The 23,504-nt window shown below is 37.5% G+C and overlaps 1 protein-coding gene across 3 annotated transcripts in view; it reads left to right on the forward strand.

Annotated features, from left to right (window-relative positions):
• Positions 1-2,162: 2,162 nt before the first annotated feature.
• LOC129769813 (tetraspanin-9) overlaps positions 2,163-23,504 on the forward strand; it is a 116,427-nt gene continuing 95,085 nt past the window's right edge. The window contains exons 1-2 of one of the 3 annotated variants that reach the window (XM_055772291.1): positions 2,163-2,370; positions 3,111-3,310. The gene's annotated coding sequence lies outside the window, so the exon portion shown is untranslated. The remainder of the gene's footprint in view (positions 2,371-3,110; positions 3,311-23,504) is intronic. The other 2 variants (XM_055772289.1, XM_055772290.1) reach the window with 2 other exon arrangements.

Here is a 23,504-nt window from a genome sequence, read left to right on the forward strand (position 1 = left end):
GAAACTATCCAAGTTTGCCAAAAAGTACATGGTGTTGCAAGCGATCTGCTCTTGCGGAAAGCGGAGCGCCCCCTTCGTGATGACCGGCACGGTAAACGGGCAGGTTTACCTTAAGGAGTGCCTACAGAAGCGCTTACTACCACTATTGAAGCAGCACGAGGGCCCGACCATCTTCTGGCCGGATCTCGCTTCGTGCCACTATTCAAAGGACGTGTTGGAGTGGTACGAAGCCAATGGGGTCACCTTCGTGCCAAAGGAAATAAACCCGCCCAACGCGCCGGAGCTTCGCCCAATAGAGAAATATTGGGCGATTATGAAGCAGGCCCTCCGGAAGAACCCAAAAGTTGTCAAATCGGAGGCGGACTTCAAGAGAAAATGGATTTCTGTTCAAAAAAATTTACAACCTGACGTTGTACAGAACCTTATGGACGGGGTAAAGAGGAAGGTGCGAGCATACGGGCTTGGGCTCGAAGTATGAATAAAAAGAAAATGTCAAAAGTTGTTTAATAGTTTTTATTTTACTGTCTATAATTTTCAAAAGGATCGGTCTACTGGGCGAATTTCTACATCGTTTTTTCCTTGATGCAATTTGATGTGACACACCCTTTACTATGAGGCATAACAGGCGATATTGGCAAGGTTATTATTATAGCTTACGGTGCCACACAGGTACAGATGCCCGCGACAGTACAATCTCACGCGACTGAAACAAGGTGATGTCGCCGAAGGTGGTGGAGCACTTCGATTAATACCAGAATGGCGTACTGACAGACGACCAAGATAACGATGGAAGCAATGTATCACCCCCAACGATAGGTGAAGTTAAGAATGCCATCAAACAGCATAAGAACAACAAATCAACTGGAAAAGATGGCATCGGAGCAGAACTTATCAAGATTAAAATTGGCTAATTGCCTGCATTGACTGATTTTTGTTTTCCAAAATATATATTTTTGTTAAGGCTCAAATGGTGTTAGCCTGACAGGACCGAGAGTTCAATATTTTGACAATATTTCTCATTAGCTATGTTAGTAATATGTAACCGATTAATCGCGGTTGACTCGAGGTTAGTATTACAATTTATTGTCATATGAGACGAGCGGCGTTTAACTTGAGTGGTACGATTTTCAATAGATCCAGTCAATTCATCTGCTTCGCTGACGACGTAGACATTATCGGCAGGACATTTGAGACGGTAGTTAAACATAACTCCAGACTTAAACAAGAAGCAGAGAGAGTTGGACTGAAAATCAATGCGTCCAAAACCAAATACATGCTGGCTTTCGGTTCCGAGCACGACAGGACCCGATTGGGTAGTAGTGTAGTGATCGATGGCGATGAGTTCGAGGTAGTGGGCCCATTTTTTCACTTCGGCTCAATTGTAACGTCTGACAATGATACCAGCTGCGAGATCCGGAGTCATATTATCAATGGGAGTCGTATCTACTATGGTCTCCACAAACACTTGAGGTCAAACAGACTTAGCAATCGTGCGAAATGTTCCCTGTACAAAACCCTCATAACACCGGTTGTCCTCTACGGGCACGAAACATGGACAATATTCGAAGAGGACCTGCAAGCACTGGGAGTCTTTGAACGACGTGTGTTAAGAACCACTTCGGCGGTGTGCAGGAGGACGGCGTATGGAGGCGAAGAATGAACTACGAGCTTACGCAATTCACCGGCGAACCCAGTATACAGAAAGTGATCAAAGCTGGAAGGATACGTTGGGCAGGACATGTTGCAAGAACGAGTAAACGTTACTCGAATTAATTGCCCTGATGAATGATTATGTCGATTGTAAAATGTATGAAGAGTGCAGTGAGTTTCTCGAACTAAAGCGAGGTTTTCGGACAAAATCTGCACAATGTGAAGGTATTGTTTGGGTCAGTCTAGTCGTGATTAAATGGTAAATCAAACTAAACAACAAACTAGCTACAGCTGTCAGAATGACACATATATAAAAAAAGTGTTGCCAACTCAAAGTTTTAAACATTTATACAAAAAAATTATTAGTATGAGCAGACGATCACATTTTGTGGATAACAATTTCGATTTTCGACTCCCCTAATAACTATGCTATCGTACTCCCAATGAATCGCAATGCATTCGCCGCTTCGGCACAGAGTTTATGCTCGCCCCACAGTCAGTCATTTGCGTGAGATCATCGGGTGAAGTTGTGTATAGTAAGTGGGATACGACCGGCTCTCTCGTTGTTTTCTGTTCACAGAACCGCGCGCGCGTTTTTGCCGTTCAGTTGGATCTTATTTCAGTAGCTTACACGTTGACCGGAGTTCCTCTCGACGCGCTAGAAGCTCCCATCCGGTGGTGTTATGTTTTAGTAGAAAAGTGTGTTTCATCAAGAAACAGGTTTGTGACTTTTCTCCTTTCGCTGGCAGTTTTTTTTTTGTTGGTTTTGTTTGTGGAATATATTTTTGTTTCACCTTTCTGCGAGTTGTGGCTGTTTTCGTAAAACTGCCGATGAAAGTGAGCAACTTATATGCTATAAGCTGCCGAAGGTTCTGATGTGGCCCATAGAAGAAACATGCGGCGAAATTCGCGGCGATCCGATGTGGTGTGTTGTATGTGTAGTTTCGTTGGGCTCGTTAACTCAATCAATTCCAGCCGATGAAACGAATGCAATAATTGGAGTGTACGATTGTGAATTTCCTTTCACGCAAAATAGAAGGAAATTAAATGAACGAAGTTAAGTAAACAATAAGGAATTAAAACAGCAGCAGTGTGAGCCTGATATACAACGAACACGGTGATGATGAGAGATTCAAATGGCAGTGTGAATCGAACGTGTGTTTAGGGGAAACGAATACAAAGTGATCATTATTGAATCATAGAATCGCTTGTGTTTTGCATGATTTCATTCATTTCATCGAACGTGTAAGCGATCGTGACGAGGTCGTGTAAAGGCCAGATGTAGCTAAAATGTGTTGATTGATTAACAGTTTTTGTATAAATCAATGACTCTCAGTTTAGAGTATATTATAATTTGAACCATTTTCTTTTCATTTCATTGAATACAAATTGTGTCACGTATTTATCATCGGAGGTGTTCTCCTTCCTCCTAATAAATATCTTATTATTGTTCTACACAGAAGGGAACATATTGTAAATTTTTCAGGAGTATAGAACGTGGATTACATTAGAAGTATTTTGATTCGTCATTTGTTGTTGACAACATTCTCTTCATAGCCAACAGCGGAAGCAACGAGTTATCGCCATCAATCCTGATTAGAGAAACGTAACGTGAATTCGTGTACTGCTTGCTGCTCTGATCTAACAATAATCGAATTCGGTGAGTTATTTACTCATTTTTAATATAATAAATTGTTGCATCATATCTTCTTTCAACATTGTTTTCAATTATTTTTGTAATGAATTCATTAACAAATGGCTGGACAAAGCTTAGTATCTAAGAGTTGGGCTCCGAAAAAATGAGGCATCTGTGAATTGAGCAATACTTATGTTATTTGTTTAGAAAATCCTAAAATCAATACGAATAATGATTGTTGAATCTTTGGTTGCATCGTCACTCATGGTTGATGATTGAATATTCTGCAACGATTCCTGTTTCGTAATTTTCCATATAGAAGATCGTTTTCTAGGAACTTAGGTACTACCGGGAGATTAACGTACATCTGGTTATACTGAAGAGTATGGGGTTCTCCGACTAAACGAAGCCATTCCATATTAATTTACTTTCTGATGATGTTGTGTAGATATACCTGTTGGTCATGAACATGTTCCAACCAGAAAATCTCGAATCTTGGTTCAGCAGACGGGATTGAACTGGTAGAAAGAAGCCGTGGAGAAGTAGTTTACAGTTACGTTTGGAATATAAAGAGAGATTCGAGAAGTTCAGATGAGAAAAACCCTGTACTTTTTCGTAGTCAGTAGTTGAAGATAGTTAAAGCTGTATAGTAATCATAAAGCTGAAGGGTAGCCATAGAGTAATTTGGAATGATAAACCAAATAATATAGAGAGGTTGTTATGAAAACAATAAAAACAGATTTCGAACGAAGATGTATGGATTTAAGAAATCGATGAATCAACGAAATGGCATCGGAATGACGAGTAGCCAGAAAGAGTAGATATATTGGGTGGGACGATTCCGTAGCAGGAATGGAACCAAGACCCGCTGGGCTGTAGGTCTGTTCCACACGACGGAACCATCCAAATAATTGTTATACTAATGCACGAGAATATTACACATGATTATAAAATGAAGTTGGATCTTAAAAGTATACACTGCGTTTTACATCTGTAGAACAACATACGTAAGAAGTCGGTTGAAATGGAGTATATAGTGTAGGATATAATAACTATCTTCATCTAAAAGACTGGCCATTTGAACTTTATTGCTGTGTGAAACAATAAAAAAATTAAAATTCCAGTGTTTCAAAACTATAGAACCAGATGGAAAAACTCTCACTCCTTTACAAAATTAACGTCAATCTCACATGAATCACAATAATTTTCTAATTCGTAGGCCATCTTAAGTTCTCAATCAGATCAAATAACCCATTCGGGGTGGTTTTGACTGAGCTGCGCCATGTTGTAGTGTGTATCACGTTCCATACAGAGGATACTGTTTGTTTAAGCTCTTCAAATCACGCATACTGCTTGTAAGCTGCGTCTACTATTCGTACGATCACTCCTCAAAAGTTCTTGATAGGGTTTTGATCTGGAAAACAAGCTGACCAGTCCAGAATCTTATACTCTTATTTATCAAACCATGCCTTGTCTTTCCGGATGTTATGTTTGAGTTGTTTTGATGGAAAGCTGTTTGAACCAGGCAGTTTTGACAATATTTTCCTCAAACCATCAAACTGCAAAACGCAGTGTACACGGAAAATGATTTCTGAGGGTAAAACGGAGAGCGTAAACAACGTAAATCTTTAAGGGAGAACCCTATCTGGAAGGTAAAAAATTAATGAATTTTCGTAATTTTTTGTTGTTAGAAACAAAGTGAAGTGTTCGGGTATTTTGGTTATTGCCTAAGGTATATTTGAATATGTATTTTCCATTTTTTGAGTGCACAAATAATGATTATTACGCTGTTGACATCTGGATAAGTAGATGCTGCCTGAAAATCGGTACCTTGCTGGTGGTATCGGTTCTGAAACAAAGGGTGTCGAACGAATTCCAATCATTATTTAGAAACTTTAGGACAATACCTAAAGCGTAACATAGGGGTTTTTGAAGATTCGATTCGGCTATTTTTGATAGTTATTTTTCACGTAAAATCGCTGTTTAGTAGCTCAAAAAATCGTGAAAATTAAACATAAAAAAGGCTACGTAACGCTTTAGATAATTCAATTTTACATGCTGGTTAAAAATTTCGATCAAATCGATCGAGTAGATCCTGAGATATCTATACCATCAGTTGAAAAAGCATGGTTTCGGGAAAAAAACACGTTAAAAATTCGTACAGCAATACAATAATACTATATACTCATACTTTTTACTGTAACTTTCCAACGAAATCAAATAACGAAAAATCCTTTTAGGACAACATTTCTGAGGGCATAAGCTTCTCAAAAATGCAAAAAGATAAAATTCGATTGTTTCGATCTTCCAGACCGGAGTCCCCCCTTAAACACTTCACGACGGGTGCCGTGTATATACGTCAATCACTTGGTGCATCATAGCGGATGATGCCGTCTAAGGCTTATCGTTTGCATTTTTTTTTGTCTTTATTAGAGAGATTTTCATCCTTAGGCTGGATCATCTCGTTTGCATTAAAAAAATGGACTTTTTTCGGATGGTGATAAAAAAAAACTAAGACAGATAATTGAGTTTGATGAATTTCCCAAGAAAGGTAATTATATTAACATACTAATTCTACGCAGTTAACCGGAACATTCTCCATGGCGGACGAATACATGCATGTAGGCATGTTTTTGAATTCTTTCTTGGTTTTATTTATCAATTGCTTTTCAGCTTTCGCGACAAAATTGTTGCAGTAGATCTTACGCTTCATGTTTGCCCAGAAATTCTCGATGGAACGCATTTGAGGTACGTTGGGCGGGTTCGCCGACTTGGGTACCACATCGATATTCGGCCGCTCCATCTCCTCTAACGATCGCTTCAAGTAGTGGGCCGACGCCAGATCCGGCCAGAACACCGCGTCTTCGCCCTTATGGTATTTCTTGATGAACGACGCAACTTCCGGCAGGTACTTCGTACTATAACAGCAGCACCTTTTGGGGGAGCTTGGTGTGTGAAGTAAACTTCACTTAGCAGCTCACTTCCTTCGTGAGGAAAGTAAAATATGAAGTGCCCTGCCAGTCGTTGCAATCCAGGGTGAGATAGGTCTCGTCGTCCATCATTACCGCCACGTCGCGATTCGCCAGGAAAATCGACTTGACCATCTTATTCAGCCGCTGCCTCATTGCCTGCAGCTCCGATACCAGTGGACGGGACTTCCGCTTCCTGACAAGTATGTCCATGTTCGCCAGGAACTTTTTCACTATTTGGCCGGTCACACCGACCTCCCGGCCAAGTACACGCAGCGATGTAGCCACTTTTCCCTCGATCTTCCTCTTCAACATCCTTTGGAGATTATTGTCGCTCAGGGTCGTCGGCCGTCCGGAACCGGGCTTTCTTTCGATGCTCTGATTGTTGTCCAATAGTGCCAAGATGTTGTAGATGCCGGAACGGGCGTATCCGGCGTCCACAAAGTGCCGCACGATGTCCGTTTTCGACGCTGCGGGGTTCATTGAACGCGCACACTTCTGAACGGAGTAGCTTCACTGTTTTCGCCATCACGGTTAGAGTTCGACTGATATAGCTGTCATTTTTTTTCTGCTGACTCATGGGTTACTATGATTGATGCTGCATGGGTAGTTTCGTTAGTGTGTGTGAAGGTAAACCCATGAAAAATCGGTAATTTTTGTCCATTTTTTTAAATGCAAACGTTACTAGATTTACACCGTTGAAGAAACGCTTGCATTTAAAAATGAACAATTTTCGGATGGCGATAAAAAAAACTACAAAAGATAATTCTCATAAACTGCGTGAGGCAAATTTCTAATAAAACATTATTTTATTGACCATGTTTCAAACATATTTCGACGTCCTGTCGTGTGACTTTCCAGCGGTTGGCCGAAACTTTCGCCATCGCTGTCGAAAACATATTTGTTGGCATGTTTTCTTTAGCTTTATTTATTAGTTCCTCCTCCGTTTTTGCCACGCCATTGTTGGAGTAGACCCTCCGCTTCTAGTTTGCTCACATAGTCTCGATGGGACGCAACTGGGAGACGTCCGGATGGTTGGCGGACATCGTAACATTATTTATCTTCAAGCGGTTCATCTCCACTAGCGACTTCTTCGCATAATGGGCGAAGGCCAGGTCCGGCTAAAATACCACATCCTCGCCCGGATGATATTTCTGGATGAAGTAGGCAACTTCCGGCAGGCTTTTTTGCTATAAATCTCTCCAATCTCTCCATATTTGACATCCCATTTTCGTTGATGATTAGTCACGGAAGCACTTTCTTTGGAAACCTGACGTGGGAGATGTACTCCACATTGGAATTTACCTTTTTGGTGGGAGACGTAAAGTACCTGGTTCCCTGTCAGTCGTTGCCATCCTGCGTTAGACACGTTTCGTCCTCCATAACAACCTCGACGTTCCGCTTCGCCGTAAAAATCATTCTCCATCACTTTCAGTCCAGCCCAACGCCCGGAGCGATGTAGCCACGTTTCCCTCCGTCTTTTGCTTTAGCTTTAGCTGCAGTTTACGATCGCATAGTAACGTCGGACGACCGAAACCAGGCTTCCGTTCAATGCCCCAATTCTTTTCCAGAAGTGTAAGGATATTATAGATAACGGAACGGGCATGTCCGGCGGATTCAAAGTACTAGACGATTCCCACTTTCTTCGCAACGGAATGGAACTCGCAGTACGCACAAACCATGGAGCGCAATTGCTTTACTGTTTCCTTCATAACTTCCACAGTTCAACTAATAGCACTGTCAAACTTTGTTTGAAAACTCATGGGTTACTATGATTGACGATGCACAAGTGGTCTCATGACCAGGTGTTAAGGTGAACGCATGAAAAATTTTAAAAAATGACCTTTTTTATGTTATTTGAGGGATGGTCTGACGATATTCCGTCACCGCAACATATCTAGTGTACAAATCTGAAGGGGTACTATGAGAAACACTTTTATGTTATTAATGCCTTAAGTTGAACAGAAATTCATTTAATTTAGGGGAAAAATCATAAACACAAATGTTTTGAAAAAGAGCTTTAATAAAAAAAATGAAATCAGTCGCTTCTTCGGATGCCTTTCGCTGCAAATTTCAAAGGACGCTATCCAGAACTGTACAGGTGAACATCTCAAGATTCCTGACAGCTGGTTAAACGACGAAGATCCTTTTTTTTCTAGAAATTTTTGAATGCTTTTGCAGTGATTTGTTGTCTCAATAAAATTGTTGAATAATTTCAACGAACGTTTCTTAGTTTATATCAGATAGGGTTTTCCAGTCGTTAAAAATGGTACTACCAAACGCTAGAGTTAGGTTGTTCCATGAATGAAATCAAGTTGATCTGCACGAAGTCCAGATATCATTAGATGGTGTTTACGGTAGGTAACGCAAAAGCTATCTACGTTTGGAAGTTTGGGAGAAGTCTGGTCAAAAACTCACAACAGAATGCCTTATAAAATCTCTCTTAAAAGTCCATCGTTGAAATGACGCCAAAAACCTCTTCATCAACTTTAATGAAGCTTTTGAAATGGTGCTACAAAGAAATATTATAGAGTTCGCGGATTCCCGATTTCAGTCCTTGGACGCATTCGATTTCTTCTTTTCATGTCTCCAGCAGGATTTTTTATTTCTAAAATCCCATGTTTTCATCACAAACAAGACTATAGACTGCATCCTTGGTGTTTGCCATAGATTGGCAACTCTTCTGGTCACGAATATCATACTAACACTCTTTCAACTTCTCTGATGGTTACAAGTATGTGTACGGCATCATTATTGACTGTTTAAAGTTTTCATCACCAAAACAATTAAAAATTCTTGTTCAGTACCTTCCTTGTGAAAATTCGCAGGTCCAGGTTAATCCCAGAAACCGACCACGAACTGTACAGTCTACAAAAGTTCAGGCTTATTCGAGGTCAGTATTGAAAAATCATCCTCGTCAAGCTCAAATTCATAGATTTTCGGGATAGGTTGCAACGAAAACCAATATTTTCCAAACGAAAATTAAAATGATAGACACAGACAACCAGTGAATATGAGCAAATTAACTTTTGTTGTTCAATATGTTTTGAAGTTTGTGTTTCCACCCAGTGTCATTTTCATCTTGATTATTCAAGATGATAGAAATGAATTTCATTTTAGCCAAATGAATATCTGCTGTTGTTTACCTTTAACCTGAGGCAGCAGTTGGTTTTCATTTATGCCGTTGTTACCTCGTTGTCTCGCCAAACAAAATCCTGCGCGATTTCTTGCAAAGTTCGTTTCATCGAACTCTGGCGATTTTGTTCTCTAAATGGTCCAGCCTGACTAGTTTTTGAATTTTTGAATTTTGACTCAAAATCAATGCCAGAACGAATATCGTTTCGAATGTGATGTATATCAAATTGTTGCTTTTGATATTCAAAGTATGAAGTTATGAATCCCACTCAATGCCACATTAATTTATTACAGCAAATATGTTCATGCATCAGCGATATGAACAAAATGAACTCGTTTGTTATTGTCATCAACATAATGAGGGCAGTGTGTTTCAAGCTGAAAAACAGTCATTTATACTGAAATAAAATCATATTCGTTACTCGTGAAAGTTTGTTGATATTCTAAGACACTGATTGAGGATAATTTGGAAAGCAAATATTGATTGAAACATAAACACTGTCATGAGGAATTTTCTCAAGCTGTTGCTCTTGTTATTTGTGTTAAAATTTCATTAATCATCAAAAATAAGAAAAAAATGGAGTAATATTAAAAAATACTGGACTCTTTGTTTTTCAAAAGCTTAAGTAAAGAAGAAATAATCAATTTCTATAATCACCACATGCATTGGTCCATATAGTCATAACAGTCCAATCAGAGTGTCACAATCCGAAATGAACATTTCGTAACATCTATTAATCTATCGTCACCATACATACATGCGGATTGCCCCGAAGTGCGCCCCAACTCAACCTCAGACTCGTTCGATCTCGCGTGTAGCTCATGTACACCACCAGTGGAAAGACCACTTAACCGACAAATTAAACTAATCGGCTAAAAACACTTGCCACTCACTTTCGCAGCTTGCAAAGCGGAAACCAACGCAGCGTTAAATTGGGCAACAATTACAGTTGGCTTAACTTCGCGTTTGTTGGCGGGTTTGTTGTTCGACCGCGTTCTCATGTTTCCACGTCACAATACGCAATCAAGCTTTCTCCACCGAAAGAACCCGCAACAAAGGTATGTTTTTGTTTTCGTGGAAGAGTTATACGTCTTTTGTGGCTCTGTCTCTCAGTATTTAACAACGACAATTTTCTGCGTGGCTCAGCGCAAGGAAAAAACAACTTCTAACATAATAACATAATCAAACAAACAACAACATATGCAGTGCTTATAATAATGCAATTTGGGTGCAAATTCGTCTCAAGATAAAAAAGAGCCACCATAAGTTTCGTTGTTTTTTATACAGGAAGTAATTTAATTGTCGATCTATCAATCAAACTGCTTAAGATGTTGAAGAACTAGTGAAATTACATCATCTTCAAAAGCTTTTTTCACACTGTCTTTGCGGAATCATGTCAGTTCAAAGTGAACATGAATAATAATTTGTGGATTTATAGGACAAATTACGTCGAATGAATTACTCAAGATATGAGATAGCGCCCGCATTGAATGTGGAAGCAAAAGCAGCAACAAACTATTAAAAATCATAACAAAAAAGAAACACCAAACGAAAATGAAATTGTTTTTGGATCGTTCGGAATTCGAGCACTTAACTTATACTTTTTTTTTTATTAATTTGTTTCCTTTTGCTGTCATTATAACAATTTTTTCAAACTAATTTTTATTCGATTGATTGCAATATATTTGAGTACAATTATTGTAAAATATATTTAGATGTGTTTTTCGAAACTAGATTGGGCTTGTGTTAAGTACCCGATCAAAATATTGGTTGCTCCTTTCAATTTTCGTTGTTATGAGTTTTGCACCTTTTTGTCACGTTAGTGCCCCGCTTCAAAAAGAATTCAAAGGCCATAGTAATGTTTTCATGACAAAATGGATTTAGGCTTTTTTTTTCTATACCATTAATTGAAATCATGAATGTATTAGAAACTAATGTGCTTTGTTCAATTTTTGATTTATATTGGGAGTAGTTTTTTTTTCGTGTCGGTCATAGTGATGGGACGAACTGACAGCACATTTATAGAACAATGCCACGCCAAATCAGCCGGCCCGACTAACCCGACTCTTCCCGTTTTTTTCAACTTTGAACTGATTATGGAAACTACCCTGAATCACAATTTTCATTGTCATATGATCAATTTAAATTAGAGCTGCTTTTCGAAAAGGGCGTATTCAAAATCATTGATTTTCTTTCAAAAAAATCGCAACTCTCAGGCCAGCTGTCTGATTTGAATATAATGTTTGACAAAGTTTTTGGAAAATCAATAAACTATTTAGGAAAAATAACATTTTAAATGCACTGCCAAAAAATCTTTCCCTAAGATTTAATTCAACATTAAAAACTTTTGTATCTCAAAACACCATCCTTTAATGTATTTTTGTATTGACGTAGGATTACGTTTGCCTGGAACATATTGTGAGGTACAAATTGATAAACGAAAATCGATCGCATCGTGAAAAATGTTCTATTTCAAACGCTTATTGCTCAGTCATTTCATGATGGATTGGTGAGATTTTTGCATCAAACGATTCCATGTAACTAACTATCAAACATTTGAAAAATCTCAAACCCTATCCGAAGGGAAACACCCAGTTCTGATTGATCGAATTTGATTACACAAGTGAGGGCTCATGTAATTACAATTATTGCTCAGTCATTTCTTGATGGATTTATGAGATTTTCGCCTTAAGGTACTCCATAACAGTTCATTACAGTGAATAAAATCATATATTATATGAAAATGAGATAAATAATTTTGGTTTGCCTTTTTCATGATTTACAGTAGTTTTACAGGATTTTTTCACGGATTCAAATGTTTTAAAGGTTTACAAAGTCCACCTCCTATTGGTGTCAATGCGCCCCTTATTTGAGCTTTTTGGTACGTATTCAGATTTTTTTCTGGATTATAACACTTTCAAATATTGTAAACATCATGCCTGCACACTCTTTGTATCAGATTTATATATCTAAATCATGTAATTAATGAATCTCGATTACCCCAATTGTGATGATGGTTTGTTCGTTGCGCTGATATTGGTTTGTCCACATGATTAGTATAGCAACCGCTTGGCGCGCTGCAGTTTGTTTATGTTGCCCTTCGCGCGGAGCAGAAATAAAATTTCTCTGTGTTGAGTGTTCACCTTTAGAATGCCTGAGAAATGGCAATATTTTGAAGAAAGTCCAAATAATGAATGGATCTATATGATGACAGTAAACTCAAGCAATAGGGAATGCAATATCTACTTGAAAAAATGAATTTCTTCATTCAAAAATAGTGATTTCTAAAACCGGACAAATCATGATGATTTTTTGGAAAATTTGTCTTTGAAGAAAATCGTTAATAAACATAAAAAATAAAAAAAATTGAACGCCTTATGGTGTTATTAGCAACTAGACTTGGGGCTTTTCAAAAAACCCAAACTCGTCTTGATTGCATGTGATTTTCATGAAGAAAAATCGATTTGCATTTGCTGGTTGCGTGAAAATACCCAAAACAGGACAAACGAACATCATTTACCTTATGAGTTCAATGTATGATTTTCTGTTGATGTGCGTCGCATATGGCACGCGTTTCTGAAAACCGAGAATTCACGCTTAACTTTTCAATATGACCTATCTGTTTTGATCCATTCTCTTTACTGACTTTCTCTTTCAATCACCACGGCCTGGCATACAGATTTTGCGCCAGTTTTACCACATACCACAGTTTGATAAACGAGGATCCCTTCTACACTCCTGATCATCGAACAGATTAGGGACTGCTTTTCCCGCTGAGTTATTAGCGATAGAGAATGTCGATGAAGAGAATCGATCAAAACAGATAGGTCCTATTAAAAAGTTAAGCGTGAATTCAGATTCAGTTGTGGTCACCCCTTTCGACCGCTCCGGAATAACGAGAGCGTGTCTGACTGACTAACTTGTTGAATTATAGAGGAGAGCATTTGTGGCACATTCTCTGTCCTTCGTTCACCGACAAGCCAAATATGTGCCTCACGAGCGAGTGGGAGGCGCTTTTTTCGCACATACTAACTGATATAAAAGGAAAAGTAGCATTCGAGGATTTTTCACCAGGGGCGAACGAACTGAAAAGTTTAAACCCTCTTAAAGCCAAAGAAGAAGAAGAAGAAGAAGAGGATTTCTCATTTCTCGTTTGGTGGTCATCAGAGCAACATCGTTGTCGGCGAGTGTCAAGCGGGAATGGATTGTCTTTCTTAAGACAGGTAGTTTTCGTCCCACAACGACCCTTCTCGGGGCTAGAGACCAATGAACTGCAAAAGTTTAAAGTCTCTAAAAACCAAACACGGATGGGAGGTCTCATTTACGAAGAGACCAGAGGAGTGCTGAAGGTATTCCTGGATAACGTTATCCGTGACGCTGTCAACTACAGTAGATATTATACCTAACCTAACACCTAACGTAACCGGCACGGCAAGTTTCATGTAAGACAAATAGTGTGTGTGTTTTAAATGTGTATGCGTATATATTTGCTCGAATGTAACCACTGAGCGTCTCGAATGGAATGTTTGCCTGCCAATGGGTAGTTGTCTAAATTCTGGTGGATCAACAGCAACCGTAGCAAAAAAACATCACATCACGTAGCAGAGTCCGCACAACACGAGAAATTAAGTCCAGTCCTTTTCAGGACTATCAACATTGTTTTGAAACGGAAGAGTTTAATTTATTTGTTTCCCTTTATTATAAAAATTATATAAAACTATGATCAAAAATACTGTTTACTTTTACATTTTCTTTGACCAGGTGCTACTAACAGAGAACCGTCGTATCACGGCTATTTCTATAATTTTCGTTAATTATGGATAAATCGTTGGAGCATTTTACAATAATCGATTTATTCGAGTAATCGATTTATTCGATCATTCACCTCTAGATGACGTATGCAAATATTGTGCTATCAAAATTATGTATGTTATTGTGAATACATAGTGTGGTCATCAACAGATTCTATGTCACATATATTTAGGGTAAATGATCTTGGTTTGTCCAATTTGGGATGTTTTTACGGAACAAGTAAATGCAAAACGATTTTTCTTCATGAAAATCACATATAATCGATACGAGTTTGGGTTTGTCTCTAGTTGCTAATACTACCATAAGGCTTTGAAATTATTCAAATTTTTATGTTTTTTAACGATTTTCCTCAAAGAGTAATTATGATCATGGTTTGACCACCTTTGATCATGGTTTGTCCGGCTTTAGAAATCACCATTTTTGAATGAAAACAATCGAATTCTCAAGTAGGTGTTGCATTTAGCATTCCTTGTGTTTACTGTCTTCATATTGATCCATTTATAATTTAGACTTTCTTCAGAATATTACATTTTCTTGGGCATTTTTAAAAGTGTTCACTTCAAGACACTCAACATAGAGAAACTTTATTTCTGCTATACCGTTCTGAATCATATTTCGGACGCTTAAGGCATATGATGCAGAAAAGAGATCTCAACTTTATGCACAGGTATTATTAGGTTGATATTTTTAATAAATTAGTTCAATATGCTTTTATACTTTCTACTTTGGTACCCATTTGATTGAAAACATAAAAAAATCATCGAATAAAATGCTTTTCAAATCAAGCGAATAAGAATTAAACTTCGGACACCATTTATAAAAAAAATCAAATTTCGGACAGATTGGATTCAAATTTCGGACACTTTATTGTGTAATTATTTGAACGAAAATTGATTATATCACAGTAACCTGATAACGATGATGAGAACTGTTTCATCAGTCACGAGACTAATTTAAATATTGATGAAGGGGTAAATTCTACATGCTCACGCTAAGCAAACGTCAAACACAAACGATAATGAGTGAATTTTGGGTTTTGGATGGATTTTTTCCTACTATGTAATAATTCAAATGTAATTCTCAAATGAAGTGATAATGAAACCAAGGGATTACTCTAAAGAAGTAATTGTGACATTAATTTTATAGTTATATCATCAGTGCATCAAGTATTTCAAGATATTAGAAGCGTCCGAAATATGATGTTGTCCGAAATATGATTCAGAACGGTACGCGAGGGACACAATAAACAAACTGCAGCGCTCCAAGCGGTTGCCATAGAAATCATTTGGACAAAACAACATCATTGAATTGGACAACTCATGATCAGAATTGAGTTCATTAAAATGTGTTAATTTAATGGTTTAGCTATGTAAACCTGATACAAATGGTCTGCAAGAATGATGTTTACAATATTTGTAAGTGTTATAATCCAGAAATGGTCTGAATACGTGCCAAATAATCATCTGTTGGTTGATTAAAAGTTAGCTCAAGTGAGGGGCGCATTGACACCAATAGAATGTGGATCTTATAATCCTTTAAAACATGTGAATCTGTAAAAATATACTACATAACTACTGTAAATCATGAAGAAGACAATATTATTTATATGTTTTGAAATATTTGAATACCTAATTTGACACAGGTGCGCTGAATTAGAGCATTCAAAACAATGGACAAACCATGATCACATTTTCGACTGGACAAACCAAAATCATTTACCTTATTTTTCGAGCACATTACAGTACCTTAAACTGAGGCTTATTCAACGAGATCAGTGAACGGCGCGGAGAAGTTTCGCGATTCGGAATATCAGTTTTTATATTTTACAATTACTCAATAGTAAAATGAAACACTTTTTATAACGTTTTATCCTAATATAATCAATTTAATATAATTAAAATCATGTTCGTGAAATATTTGAATATGTACACTGCTGCTGAACAGTACGACTGTGGATCCGACATTTTACTAGCATCATTCTCATTATAAGGAATTGAAATCAATTTTATATTTATCCCATCTGTTTATTTTATTAGACTCATTTAGCAATTTAGCTGCAACAGAGCCAAATTTATTCGTGTACATTTTTATGTTAAGATAACTTTTGTTGTATATTACACTGTAACCATTTTTTGGCGTAAGAGTAATCCTATCCACCGATAAACATTTGTTTTATCTATTACACAGTAGCCATTTTTGGCGTAAGAACATTCCTATTCTATCGATACACATATGTCGTCTTTTTCGGTGTAAGAATATTCCTATTGTTCGAACGTTCACAGTTGGACTATTCACAGCGGAACTGTTGATATCAGGCTTCCTTTATTCCTAATTGAAATCAAATGAAAAATGTTATTTTGTATAGCTTTCATCATTAGTAGGGTAACACGGGATGATTTGGCCATATGGGGTGATTTGGACCACTCCTTTATCTCAAAAATTACGGCTCAACTTGGATTTTTTATAATTTCATTTCCTTCTATTGTTGAACCGTATGTACCTAAAGTAGAAAAACTTTGGTAAAACTGCACAAGTAGAGGGAAACGGTAGCATAAACACAGCAAGTTTTCCGATAGTGGTTTTAAGGTTTTTCCGCTAATTAAACAAACTTTTCGTGTATTGTGCAGTAAAGTTCTGTTCGTCTACAGAAGAGGAACAATTTGATGTAGCGAAACTGTAAGTTTGATAACAATAAATGAAATTAATTGCATTTCAATTTTTGCGTGTTGTGTGGGGTGACATGGACACGTTTCTGTGGGGTGAATTTGTCCTACAGGTTAGAGACTTTTCTTTGGTCTAATTGATTCCAGATGCCGCTGAATTACAAAAAGAGGATGGACAGACAACGTTGGAAGAAGGAGAAGCTTGAAAGAGCAACGCAGGCCATCGAGAACGGATGTTCTTTGACCAAGCATCAAAAGTGTTTGAAAATGCTCGACCAACAGTGAAAAGATTCATGCAGAATTCGAGATGGTGTCAATCTAACTTTTCTGGTCTGGAATCTGGCGAAGACGCCTGGTATCGATCCCAAAACTTTGTTACTGATTGTAACATGATCCCAAAAATACTTTACATAAACATAAGTATGTTTTTTTCGATGAAACACACACTGGACCAAATCACCCCACAGGCGGTCCAAATCACCCCGCATCAAATTTTAATGTCCAAAAGTCATCTCTTTTATTCATAGATCGAAATCCTCGCTCGGATGCACGATAAATATTCAGTCAATCAATCTAGTTTTCGATGAACCGTGTATTATTGATATTTTCGTCTCTTCCATTTCACCGAAAATTCTTTTTCAGAGAGAAAGTTGTGATGTGGAAAATCTCTATTTCGGAAGTTCATCGAGAATGCTTTTTCGTCTCTCATTTGGTACTGAAAATATGGAGCGAAAAATCATAGCTAACTTTACCAACGTTAGTATGTTAGGACAGCGTCCAAACGATCTACATTTGGACAGCGTATGAATTGTACAAATATTAATCCATCTCATGTTCACTTCACGACGAAACCCAATATTGCCGCATATTTTCATGCAGGGAGCCGATCTGGCGTAGTGGTAACATCCATACCTCTCACGCAGAGATCACGAGTTCAATTCTCACTCCCGACATTCTTCCAAAAATGGAAGTAAAAGTGACGAACCAGCCGAAATGTGTTGAAAGTCACTACAATAGAGAAAAAAAAATATTCATATAATGATTAAACATTATTTATTGAGGGAAAACAAGTGTAGCTCAGTATACAATGCGACATTTTTGATTTAGACCGTTTAGGTTTGGAAATATTAGGCAATTTGCTGAGGTGGTCCCAATTCCCCCCTTTTCCCCTACCAAGTTTCAAACAAATCGGAGAGGGTCGGGTCCGTTTTTTGGTCAATTTGGCGTGGAATTGCTCTAGAGCTATCTCGAGTACACCAGAAATAGCTCAAACTAATAGTTGAAGAGGTCCAGGGCACCTACGGAAGAACTGGTAAAACATGCTCTAAATAAATGAAACATTGTGATAAATTCATCAAAATCGCTCCAATGTTTCATAATACAACACTACACAACATCGTGTATGAGACAATCAATTTCAGACCCCAAACTTTCTGAAAAGGCAAACCAGTTCCTTGCTGTAACTCGATACCATCCTGTGTCGACCTGCCAATGCACAGCCTGGGGAATATATATCGAATGCACGGACTGTTGAGAGAATTTTATGCAACGTTGCAAAACTGGATTGAGCAGTGTTACGAACAAAAATGTCCACCAAATATCGGTCAACTCGGCGGGACATCAATTACGGTTTAAATGTTTCTTTGTGTGTAAATTCGGTGCCACTGAGTTTGAACAAGTACGTTTCACAACACTGCTTGCATACATGCAACAACTGTAGGGGGTCATTTGATATGTCCGAAGTCAATTTCCGCACTCTGAATGATGCTGGCGTGTGTTGTTTAGACATTTAGCTTGATTGAGGATGACCTTCTCTGGGAACAAAAAAACACTCGCGGGTGGAAATTATTTCTTAATGGCGATATGAGGTGCTGGATCCAAAAATGTCTCGGTATCTAACTTCCCTAGTAAGTGCAGGTGTTTCATCAATGCCGTGCATAGGGATAAAACGTGATCGTGCTCCGACTTGCATCGGAAGGCGCGCTGCAGTTTCGATAGGTTTCAATTTGCACAATCATCTTTCACAGTCAAGTGGAACTAAACTGTACACAACGAGGGACACCGGTTTGCCACGGTTCGGTCAAAACAACTTTGTGTCCCCTCTGTCTGTGTTTTCTCTCGATTCGAGCAAATTCGCAAATAGCTCACTCATCGAAACGAAATGGTCTGCGCGAGAATGGATTCATCGCTTATAACTAAGTTTGCTACAAGTCGACAAGTTGAAACGGTTCATAAGTTAGAATGATGATGCTTTTTTAATTCACTATCAATTTTACTCTCCATTAGGCATCATATACATAAGCTCAGGGGTCATGTTATTCCCAGTTAAGGTGAAGTTGTATATTAATGGAATAGATATAGTTCAATAGACTCAAACTCGAACGATGTTTCGCAATACCAATATTGGTCATTACGCCATGAAATGTTGCACAGTGTTCGCTACACCAACGACGGATAAATCTCAAATCAGAATTCAATCAAATAATTTTCAACACTCACTCTTTGCGTTATGTGAAGGAAAGTGGATGACGAGATTTCGGCAAGTAGCACGTATGGTCCGAAAGGTTTCTGACAAAACCTGTTCAACGAGACTCGATGAGGTAATCAAAATGGGGAAAAAAGCATCCAAACTTGAATGTTAACCGATATGTTTTTCGCACAAAAAAAGACTTGGAGCTCTGAAGAAACTAAAAGGGGGCAGTAAGTTGATTGGACAGTTCGAAAAGACATACATACGTATAGTCTCAATGATGTAGCATATTTTGTCGATGCTGAAAAAAGGTTGCAGTTGCGAAAGTAGCATAACTGTTTCATCATAACATTGCATAGTGACCATAGCGTTGTAAGGATGGAGCAAAGTCCACATTTTGACGCGTTTTGAAACAGGATTACATTCTCTGCAATGTTACTCAATTGTGGCAATGTATCATAATCAACAGGAATTGACCTGACTGACCTGCGTGGGTTATTTTGAAGCGAAAAATGAATGTTGATGCTGTGCGGCGAATCTGTCTTCGATAAGGTTACACATTGTGCAGGAATAATTTTATAAAACTCCTGCTCGTATGAATAACTTTAATGTGAAAGAATGAACCTCCCATTCAATTCCATTCTATTCGATAGTTCACAGAAAGAAGTCCTCTTGGTTCCAATATACGTTGTACCATATCTGAAGCACGTGCTTCAAACGCGATGTGATACACAATCGGACGAAAAACGTGTTAGAATGCAAAACAGACACTTACGATACTTCGTGAGTTAGTTTTTGCATTCTTAGGTTAATAATTAGATAGTTCCGTACATTGAATGCAGATAATAAAACGGGCTCCTTCCGGATAAAAACAATAATTAAGTAAGCCAAAACCGATTTCGCTGAACATTGTGTGTTTTAGTTGTGAAGTTGTGAAATATACTGAGTTGTTTTTGCCTGAGTGTTATTGCCTCACAATTTTGGATAACTTTCAAGCTAATGGAAGACCCATTTGTTTATTTTATTTCAGCTCATTAGCATTTTAGCTGTAACAGAGCCGTATTTTTATCGTGTTCATGTTACATGTTCTATCGTAGGGGAAGTGGGGGCATAGTGGTCACCCTAAGGAATATGCCTATTTTCACTGTCCACATACCGCTTCAATTCCCGTTTTTCGAAGAATATTATTGTTCAACTTATTGTTGTTCAAGATAACAAACGGCTTTTGCTATAAAAATTCAGAATAGTACATTTTTCATCATTGGGAAAAAAAAGTTGAAAATCGAACTTTTTTTTTGCTTGGTGGTAACGTGGTCACTCGCCCATATCAAGCTAAATGGGATAGATTAGTGCGTTTTTTCGTTCAAATGTGTTCAAACCATATACATGTATGTCTTTTCTCATACATCATCAAATCATCAAAGTAATTTCTATGCTAATTTATCGCTGAGATTTAAAAAAAGTATTTGTTCACCTCTTCTAGAATGTGTGAACAGTCGTCAAAACTTATGATTTGTCCAACATTTCAGATTGAATAAACTAAATTTCACAAGAAATTCCTTAGATACCATGCGCACAGAACTACGGCCGAATGGCTATCGAGAGAGCAGTTTCTGTTTTTTTTTTTAATATTTTGACATACTTCAGCTCTACTGAAGTACAGGGTGACTCAAAAGTCATTAAATTATTCAAGCATAAAGTGACTATCAATACGACATCTATAGTCAATAGTTTCACTAGCAAACAAGCATGGGGTAGCAAACGAGCAGGTGACCACTTTGCCCCCATTACCACTATCTATAAATTGTACATTACACAGTAGCCATTTCCAGGCGAAAGAGTATTCTTTTTATACCATTGCATATTGCATATATATTGTTCAGTTGGACTACCGGCCAGTGGAAACAGTTGATATGAACATTCTTGTGTTATTTAACCCTTTCCCGTACAACATCGAATCTCACTCGTGGAGTACTTGCATAACATAGGGCGCTCAGCAGAGTAGTGAAATAATTTGATGTGTGACGTATTTAACACTTTGACGGCCATGAGTGTCGTACTGCACTCAAAATTTATTCCGCTGGGGCCATGAGTAAGGCGAAATCTTCCAAAGTTTCAATCATGTGCGCTACAGCACACGTTTTACGTTAAAACTAATGTATTTTTCGTTTTCTTCTGACCTCAATACATAGTAGGACACTTCGACCTCATAGTTTGGCATCACTGCTTTTATTATTCCACCAATTACAATTGATCACTGCCCGAAATGCTTCGAAAAGTTTTATGTCTGGATTGTTTTAATAGAAGACAATTTACAAGTTTGAAATAATGTTATAAAAAATGTTATTTCGAAAAAATAAATTGTTTCATAATGATTTTTATCGATATTTTACTCGTTTACCTTATGTTGGGGCCGTGTGTGCAGTACTACACACGGGTAGTTAGGGGAAGTGGGAGCATAGTGGTCACCCTAAGGTAAAGTGACCAGATGGTCAAAGGTCTAACGCGGGACACTAACCACAAGGAAACCGCTCAGTTATTGAAGGGGTTCAATTTGGACGTCACCTACGAGAATCCAACATATTTTTCGGCTTCGCGTACTTAACATATAAGTGAAACGTTGTTGGAGATATCTGTAATGAATTTTTCGCACTTGACCTGGAAATTAAACTTTATCTGTAATATTTCTTTCGACTTATCAACACTTATTTGTGATTGTATACATTGTATGCTAAGTATATAATTGTACCGAATGGGATATGATTATTTTGGAAGTGCCTCAAAATTTCGTTCCTCTGGGTTATTTATTTATTTATTTATTTTATTTTGGATTTTATGATGATCCCAATTTCTTAAAAATAGTAAAATTAAACAATTCAATTTTTATTGCTGGATCATGCGATAGATAAGATATTAGACCAAGATATGTTCATATCAAATTTGAAATAAATCAGTTCAGCAGAATTTGAGATATTGTAAACGCCTGCTTATAAAAAAAATGTTTCGAGAAAAAGATGTTGAAAGTTTCGAATCAAAGTCCTTTTAGATTGCCACGAATATGGCTACAACTCAATAAATAAATGGAATTCTTCCATTTATGACATACTTCCAAGGGCACATTCTTGAATGTCTAAACTTTAGAAAACATGAAGAAAACACATTTTGACATTTTTTCAAAATCTCTTGACTAAAATACTCCCTTAAGATAATCATCATGATCAAATTATGCAACTCGAACTTCAAAATAATCAATACATTGCTGATAAAATTTACTTACAGTGGCCTTGAATCCATTTCACCAACCATTTTCTCAACAACTCGCAAAAAGCAGGACGTCAGACTATACAAAGTACTTAAAAAATTACATCGAAAGATGTAGTATTTTGGCTAGTTGAGTCTTGGCAGAAAATTTTATAAACCACAATCCGGAAATCTTCCTGACATTTATCCACCTTGTTCTGTGAATAAACAACGAAGTTGTTGGCAAAAAGTTATTACTTGCTCTTTAACGAAACTTAAACAAGTGATCTTCAATTTCAGATACTTCATGATGTTTATGATCAATTTAGCAGGAACATTCGTTGCAATCAGTACCGTTTTTATAAGATCACAAAAAACATGACTCAGAGAAAGAACGAACTACAGCTAGCAATTAAGTTTATTTATCAGAAGGTTTTACAAACGTGGGACATTTCGTGGGACAGTTTGCTAAAACGCAGCACTGTTCCGCGGAAAGCGGGACGTCTGGTCAGTTTACCCTAAGGTAAAGTGACCAGATGGCCAGAGGTCCAACGCGTGACACAAACAAATGTTATGTATATACGTTATGCGAACAGAAGCCGCAGTTTAGCGAGCCTCATTTATTCGTGAAATTCTTAACATGTGTCGTTACAATTAACCCTTTGCGGTCGTATTAAATTTGAGCATGGGTGTCGTACTGGTCGGGATTATTTTTCCTTGAAAAAGCAGTGATATATGCAATATTATGAAAAATAAACATTTTTTTGTGAACTATATATATGTATTAACTTAACAATGTGTTTTAATGCGATGTTTTTATATAAAAAAATATATTTTATAATACGCCTTCGTGTGGAATCTTTCGAAACAATCTCCGAGAGTAAATCATATAAAGTATAATCAATACATAATTTTATTTTTATTATCC

The sequence above is a fragment of the Toxorhynchites rutilus genome, chromosome 2 (assembly GCF_029784135.1).
Source record: "Toxorhynchites rutilus septentrionalis strain SRP chromosome 2, ASM2978413v1, whole genome shotgun sequence".
In the NCBI taxonomy this organism is placed as follows: Eukaryota; Metazoa; Arthropoda; class Insecta; order Diptera; family Culicidae; genus Toxorhynchites; species Toxorhynchites rutilus.